Below are 8,503 nucleotides of genomic sequence, written 5' to 3'. Positions count from 1 at the left end.
CCGAAGCCCAGCCGGCCAGCTCGCGCCAACCGCCTCCGCGCCGTGCCGCCATGCCGGCGGCGGACTCCGCCGCCGCCTGCCCCCTCGTGCAAGAACGCCCCCCCGAGGCTTTATAAGCCGCCGCCCCCGGCCCCTCTCGCCCTCACGAGCACCACCGCCGCCCGCAGCAGCAAGCAGCAGCAGCCGCCGCTGCCGCCGCGTTCGTCCCGCCGTCGCCCGCGGAGCCCTGCCGCCTTGTCGTGACCACGCCACCCACCGCCGTTTGGATCCCACCGCCGTTTGGATCCCGCCGCCACAGCCGGTTTTGTCCGGTTTTCCGTCGGTTTATGTTCGGTAAACCCTAGATCTAGTTCGGTTTTTTAATAGATCGGGTTTCCTAGTTTTCTCGATTTAGAGCTGTTTTGTGAACGTTCATTCGTTTAGATCTAATAACGAACAAATTCATTCGTTTGTCTCTGTTAGCGGAAGTTCGTCCGATAAATTTTTCTTTTTATTCTATTTTCGGCCAGGAACTTATCCGCGATTATTTTTTATCGCGATTCAGCCCCTGATTTTCAAACTAGTATAACTTTTTACTCGTTTATCCAAATTAGATGAAACTAGCGCCAAAATCTTCGTCTCGAATCCCTCTTTTCAGTTAACTAAACTTTAGCATGATTTTGGTACTGTAAAATTTGAATTTAGTCCAGATTAGTAAATGATCTTGTTTCATTCGTATTTTGAGTTTCGTTGCTCCATTTGAGTTGAATCTTTTTACGAATCGTAGCTAAACACTTGTACCTACTGCTAAGATCTATTCCAAATGATTAATATTGATGTTAGGTTTTGACTCTTGTTAGTTTAAGCCGTTTGCTTCTTTCGTGTTCGATTTCGATCTTTTCTTGGTTTTTATCGTGTTTCGATTGAGTGATTGCTTATGTATGCTATTGTTTGTCTACGCTAGATTACCCGGAGTGCGAAGCTTGTTACTATGAATCCCTAGAGTTTGCAGATCGTCAGCAAGGCAAGTTACACTTTGATCATACTCTTTTATAACCAGTTTTTACTATGCATTAGAATTGTCCTCAAATATTTGCATTGGTAGGATTGGGAACGTCTGCTTTTGGTTGTAGTGTTTGACGTAGGAACCTAATACCTTTTGATCACCCCGGGAATATAAGTTATGCTTATTATTACTTAGCCATGCTCGTTGACGGGAATTTGATCATGATTCACACATGGAAGTTGAGAGTTATTTTAATCATGGATAACATTAAGGTGGCAACTTTAATATACATATGGGTGGATTGGTTGAGGCACCTGGGGAACCCAGTGTTGCCTATTTTTGGAAATCCCGGAGTACCCATGTGATTATCCTATGGAATGCCACCCAGGCTCAAAGGGATCATAAGATTATTCATGCTAGAAACTTCGATGTGCAGCCACAAGCCATTATGGGCTCTAGCATAGTTGAATAAGTTGCGTGAGCTCTTGAAGAGGTAGACTAGCAAATGTAGAGGGATGTAGGCGGTACTGTCTACCCAGAGTAGAGAGTTAATGCTTCAGAAAGGCTATGTCTCGATCATCCGATCATGGATGCGGTCGAGTCTTGTAAGGAAAAGTGCACAAACCTCTACAGAGTGTATAAACTACTCATGGTTAGCCATGTCCCCGGTTATGGACATCTTGAGTATCTAGTACTTGAATCTATTGATGTGATCTCATCACGTTACTCTAATTAATTATCATGATGGGTTAATGATGATATTTTTAATTGGGATTTGAGTTGGGGTTACCTTCTCAAATAATGGGCAACATGGGAATAATTAAATAATTTTATTCCTTTGTTGTAGGGAAAAAATAGCTTTATGCAAAACCATGAAACTTACAGCCACCACCAGCCAAATATAATATTGCATGTAGATATAGTTCTTGCGTTATCATTGCTTTGAAGTGTAACTATACCAGCATATTCCATGTGTTGACCCGTTTCGGGCTGCAACGTCTTATGTCATAGACTACTCGGACGATGAATATGGTGCGCTAGGTCGTTGTTTTACACTCAGCTATGCCGTTGGAGTTGATGGACTCATTTACCTTCGAAGCTTCCGCAGTTATCTAGTTTAGGTGGCCTTCAGCCATGATTTATTTATGTAATCATACTCTTTATGAGGACTCGATGTAATAAGTGTGTGATTGAAACTCTGTTATAATTCCTCGAGTACTGTGCTTGTCAGCATTACTAATCTAGGGATGATAATGATGCACAGAGACTTGACGATTTGAGGTCTGGTCGCTACAAGATGGCATCAGACCACACACTGACTGTAGGACGCGACCACTAGAATGAGCCACAGGATTTCTCTTCCCTACTCATTTCTAATTCTCCTCTCTTTCTACTCTATAGATGGCGGATCCCAGGAACAAAGTTCACTAAACCGGATGGTGACACCCCTTTCAGAAAGCACTTGAAGGAAGTCACTAAGTATTTGAACATCGGACTACCAAGCTTCACGGGGACTTTCTCTACATTGGTACCGAAAGAGGAGCGTTGGAAGATAAAAGTCTGGGTACTTGGGAGGACCTTTGCACCAACAATAGAGCCCATTGATTTCTACCTCGATACACCAAGCTGGAGTATAGGAAAGAGCATGGCAGCACATATCACCTTTGGACGCATATGTGAGGTGTATCATAAGGAGCTGGAGAATACCGTTTACCAGATATGTGGCTGCCGAGATGACAAATGGGATATCATTCGCACCAGGAGGGATGGATCAATTGCAGCTTACATTCAAGAGATGGGAGATCATATTCGTCGACAGGAGAATCAACAAATTATTCAAATGAAGAAGATCAAGAAACAGGTGAGGAGAAACAACGAGCTAGAAGAGGAGATCAAGTCTACACGCGATGGATACGAGGAAGAGATTGTTGTACTACTGGAGAAGAATGAAGACCTGAAGAAGAAGCTAGGAGTGTTGATGGGAGACCCTGTGCCAACAAAGGAGAACAACCACCCAGGAGACTACATCATCATCGACGACACCAACTCCGACGCTGATAGTGATGATGACTATATTGATGAAGCTGGAGCAGATATCATGGAGTCTTCCTCTGATGAAAATTTCTAGACGACCACCATTGTAATTAGTAGTATTTTCCCTCCAAGTAGTTGCAACGATCGAATTTGTATTTATAGGTTAGGCCGCCTTTGTGCGACTTGTGTGCTATTGATTGAAGTGAAATTGATTGTGTTTGTCTCATGAGCATATTGCGTAGTGAATCTCTCTTAGACCCCAATTCTATTTTGTTTCCTCACCCTTTCTAAACTAATCAAATGCCACCGAGACATGACAATGGATTTGCCTTCCCACCATAGCTCACTAAGTTGATCCAGCGGCAGAATACCTTGATGCAACTTTTAGTCCAGAATCAAAACCAAGGCAACAACAACAACAACCCACCACCACCGCCCCCTGTTGATCACCTAGCCCGTTTCCTAAGGTTGAATATGCTGGTGTTCTCTAGTAGCACCGAGCCGATTGTTGCAGATGATTGGCTCTGCAAGATTGGAAGAGAGCTGACCACTACAGGACGCACATATGCGAAGAGAGTGTGTTTTGCCGCGCATCAGCTTGATGGACCCGCAGCATCATGGTGCGAGAATTTCACAGCCACTTACCCCATTGACATTGTTACATGGGATCAGTTTTAGCAGGCTTTCCGCACTGCCCATGTTTCAGCAGGAGCTATGAGCATGAAGAAGCGCGAGTTTCGCAACTTGCGCCAATGAGGACGTACAGTGGACCAGTATGTGGATGAGTTTAGTAAGTTAGCACGCTATGCCCCTGATGACGTAGCTACAGATGCCGCTAAGCATGAGAAGTTTCTGGAAGAACTGAATGATGAGCTGAGCTTGCAGTTGATGGTGGTAACTTTAAACAACTACCAGGAGTTGGTAGACAGGGCGCTTATGATTGAAGGCAAGCAACTACAGATTGATAATCGCAAGAGGAAGTATGGACATGGGAGGTACACTTCAGGATCTCAGTAGAAGCCCTGCTATTCCCCGTACTCGGGAGGACATACCCACAACCATGGAAGCCATAACCATGGAGGACACATGCACAACGGAGCAAGTTCGCACAACCATAGTGGCCCCAGGAATGGCAATGGGAATGGAGGAAGCAGCAGCCAGAACTGTTCCAACCCTTCCACACCAACCAAGAGGGATCTGAGCCACATTACCTGTTTCAAGTGCTAGAAGACTGGACATTATGCTACTAAATGTCCTAAAGCAAAGAATGGAAATGGCAATGGAGGTTCTGCCAAGAAGCCCAACCCCTTCACCAAAGGTCAGGTGAACCACATTAGCGTGGAGGAGATTGAGGATCAACCTGACGCAGTTGTCGGTAAGTTTTTGATTAATGCATTTACCGCACTTGTTCTTTTTGATACTGGTGCATCGCATTCATACATATCAAGGGGATTTGTGGACAAGTATAACCTGCCAACCCTAGCCCTTAGGTCACCCATGTTAGTAAGCTCGCCAGGAGGAGAGTATATGGCCAGCCGATGGTGTGATCAGTTACCCTTAAGCATTGGTAGCCATGTGTTTCCCTCGGACCTAATAATTTTGGAGTCACAACGATTGGATATAATATTAGGCATGGATTGTTTATCAAAGTATGAAGGAAACATTGATTGTGCTAGTAAGTCAATATTTCTCACCACCCCAGAAGGAAGGAGGATCAAGTATGTATCCGGGCATGTGCCGAAGAGGACTCAAGTGAATTCCTTATCAGGAGTTGTACAAGAGGAAGTACCAGTGGTGAAGGATTACCCCCACGTATTTCCAGAGGAGTTACCAGGCATGCCACCGGATCAAGACATTGAGTTTCTGATTGAGCTATTGCCATGCACCAGGCCAATATCAAAGAGACCGTATCGGATGCCCACATAAGATTTGGAGGAAATTAAGAAGCAGATTAAGGAGTTACTAGATAAAGGTTACATTCAACCATGTTCATCACCTTGGGGAGCCCCAGTGCTTCTAGTGGAGAAGAAGGATGGATCATTAAGGATGGTTGTTGATTATCGTGCATTGAATGAGGTGACGATCAAGAACAAATACCCCCTGCCAATGATCAATGATTTGTTTGACTAGTTGCAAGGAGCCAAAGTTTTCTCCAAGATTGATCTTCGATCAGGTTATCACCAGTTGAACATCCGAGAGCAAGATATACCTAAGATAGCTTTTACTACAAGGTACGGGCTATATGAGTATACCGTTATGTCATTTGGTCTGGCTAACGCACCTGCCTATTTCATGAACATGATGAACAAAGTGTTTATGGAGTTTTTGGATAAGTTCATCATGGTGTTCATTGATGATATATTGGTCTACTCGAAGAACGAAGAAGAGCATCAGGAGCATTTGTGTTTGGTTCTTGAGAAGATCAGAGAACATTAGTTGTATGCCAAGTTCAGCAAATGTATGTTTTGGTTAAAGGAAGTTGGATTTCTCGGACATGTTATATCCGGAGAAGGAATAGCAGTAGACCCTACAAAGGTTGCTTCTGTGACTAAATGGGTGGCACCCACATCAGTTGGAGAGATCAGGAGTTTTCTTGGACTCGCAGGATATTATCTGATGTTCATTGAGAATTTCTCCAGGATTGCAAAGTCCATGACGGAGTTATTGAAGAAGGACACCAAGTTTAAATGGACTGAGGTGTGTGAAGCCATTTTTCAGGAGTTGAAGAAACGTTTGGTTACAGCCCCAGTGCTGATTCTCCCAGACCAATGCAAGGATTATCAAGTGTATTGCGATGCTTCACGTCGAGGACTTGGAGCAATGCTTATGCAAGAAGGAAGAGTTGTTTCATATGCCTCACGAGAGCTTAAACCTCATGAGTTGAATTATGCTATACATAATTTGGAGTTAGCAGCAGTAGTGCATGCGCTGAAGACATGGAGGCATTTTCTCATCGGAAACCACTATGAGGTATTCACCGATTATAAGAGTTTGAAATATATCTTCACGCAGAAGGAGTTGAACCTCAGGCAAAGGAGATGGTTGGAGCTCATCAAGGATTATGATATGAAATTCCACTATCATCCTGGGAAGGCCAATGTAGTAGCAGATGCGTTGAGCCGCAAGAGTTATGTTAACACGCTCATGACCGGAGGATTACCTAAGGATTTAGCAGATGATATTCACGAGCTATGTTTGGAGATAATTCCGAGAGGTTATGTAGCAGCATTGGAAATTCAGTACTTTGATGGGTAAAATCAAAGAAGCCCAGAAGACTTACAAGGAGATTGTCGAGATAAAGGAAAGGATGAGCAAAGGAAAGGCTAAAGGATTTCGTGAGGATGAGCACGACACTATGGTTTGAGGATCGCGTTTATGTGCCTAATGACCCCAAGATCAGGAAGTTGATTCTGCAAGAGGCTCATCATTTGCTGTATTTGATTCATCCAGGAAACACTAAGATGTATCTGGATTTGAAGGAAAGTTTTTGGAGGACAGGAATGAAGAAGGATATTGCCGAGTATGTAGTAGTATGTGATGTATGTCAGAGAGTTAAGGTAGAGCATCATAAGCCAGCAGGCTTGCTACAACCATTGCCGATACCTGAATGGAAGTGGGATAAACTTGGCATGGATTTTATCACAGGATTGCCCAGGACTCGTTCAGGCGATGACTCTATCTGGGTTGTAGTCGATCGTTTGACGAAGGTAGCTCATTTCATCCCGGTGAAGAGCACCTATACGAGTGCTAAGTTGGCAAAGATATAAATGACCAGGATCGTATGTCTGCACGGAGTTCCGAGGACCATTATATTAGATAGAGGAACCCAGTTTACCTCAAAGTTTTGGAATCAGTTGCATGAAACTTTGGGTACCAGGCTAGAGTTTAGTACAACCTTTCATCCACAGAAAGATGGACAGACTGAGCGAGTCAATCAGATTCTGGAGGACATGTTGAGAGCTTGTGCGCTGGATTATGGATCTAGTTGGGACGACAATTTGCCGTATGCAGAGTTCTCTTATAACAATAGTTATCAAGCCAGTTTGAAGATGGCCCCTTTCGAAGCTTTGTCCGGAAGGAGGTGCAGGACACCGTTATCGTGGGATGAAGTTGGAGATCGACAGTTGTTTGGACCAGATTTAATCAAAGACGCTGAAGAGAAGGTTAAGTTGATTCGCAGTAGACTCAAGGTAGCCCAGGCCAGGCAGAAGAGTTATGCAGATTCTAAACGCAAAGAGATAGTTTACGAAATCGGAGACAGAGTATATCTTCGTGTGTCCCCGCTTCGAGGAGTTAAGCGTTTTGGAGTCAAGGGAAAGTTAGCACCACGTTTTGTGGGACCATACAGAGTTTTGGAACGTATGGGAGAAGTTGCATACAAGCTGGAATTGCCGGAAGGATTGTTAGGAGTTCACGATGTGTTTCACGTTTCCCAATTGAAGAAGTGCCACACAGAGATGGCCGGAATCCCTCTGAGAGATACCGTGCCACTGGAAGCAATTCCGTTAGACAGTGATTTGACCTATGAAGAGAAGCTAGTCAGAATTCTTGAGTCTTCCAGTTGAGTTACCCGCAGCAAGGTGATCAAGTTTTGCAAAGTTCAGTGGAGCCACCATACCGAGGAGGAAGCCACCTGGGAGCGAGAAGAAGACCTACGGAAAGACCTCCCACACCTATTTTCTAGCCAACCCGAATCTCGAGGGCGAGATTCATCTTAGGGGGGGGGTAGGTTTGTAACATCCCAATTTTCAATTAGGATATTATACATAGGTCATCATATGCATATGATATTTTATTTTCATTTTGGTTGTGATCCTAGAAATCTTAAGCAACTCAAGGACCCACAGAGAGAGTTGAAGATTTCATAAATTTTCATATCTGAATTTTTCTCAAATTTGAAAAGAGGATCATTTTGGTTTTAATATATATTTCTCTCCGAATATTTCCAATATTAAAATAAATGAGAGGAGATAAAAATGACTTCTCCAAAGTAAAAGAAATATTGGAGGAAAAATGTTAAAATCCAATAATTATTTTATTTGGATTTTATTTGCTATTTTATTCGATTAGAAAAATATGCATTTTTAGGCAAGAAAAATGTTCACTTTGTTCTAAATATTTTATTTAGATGGTGAAAATTGTTTGTGGCATTTTTAGAATTTTTTTAATTTATTTAGGATTTCCTTCGACGAAATTATTATTTAAAAAAAACTCTCCGGACCGAACTTGGCCGAAGCCCAGCTGTCCCACTCGCGCCAACCGCCTACGCGCCGCGCCGCCCCGCCGTCGTGCCACCGGCGGACTCCGCCTGGAGTCTGGCTCAGACTCCGCCGCCACCTTCCCCCTCCCGCAAGCACGCCCCCCGAGGGTTTATAAGCCGCCGCCCCCGGCCCCTGCCGCCACCACCAGCACCATCGCCGCCCGCAGCAGCATGTAGCAGCAGCAGCCGCCACCGCGTTCGCCGCCTACCGCAGCGCCGCCACC

Source organism: Triticum aestivum, chromosome 7B (genome assembly GCF_018294505.1).
Source record: "Triticum aestivum cultivar Chinese Spring chromosome 7B, IWGSC CS RefSeq v2.1, whole genome shotgun sequence".
In the NCBI taxonomy this organism is placed as follows: Eukaryota; Viridiplantae; Streptophyta; class Magnoliopsida; order Poales; family Poaceae; genus Triticum; species Triticum aestivum.
The sequence above is the reverse complement of the archived record's forward strand: the minus strand, read 5'-3'. Positions refer to the sequence as shown.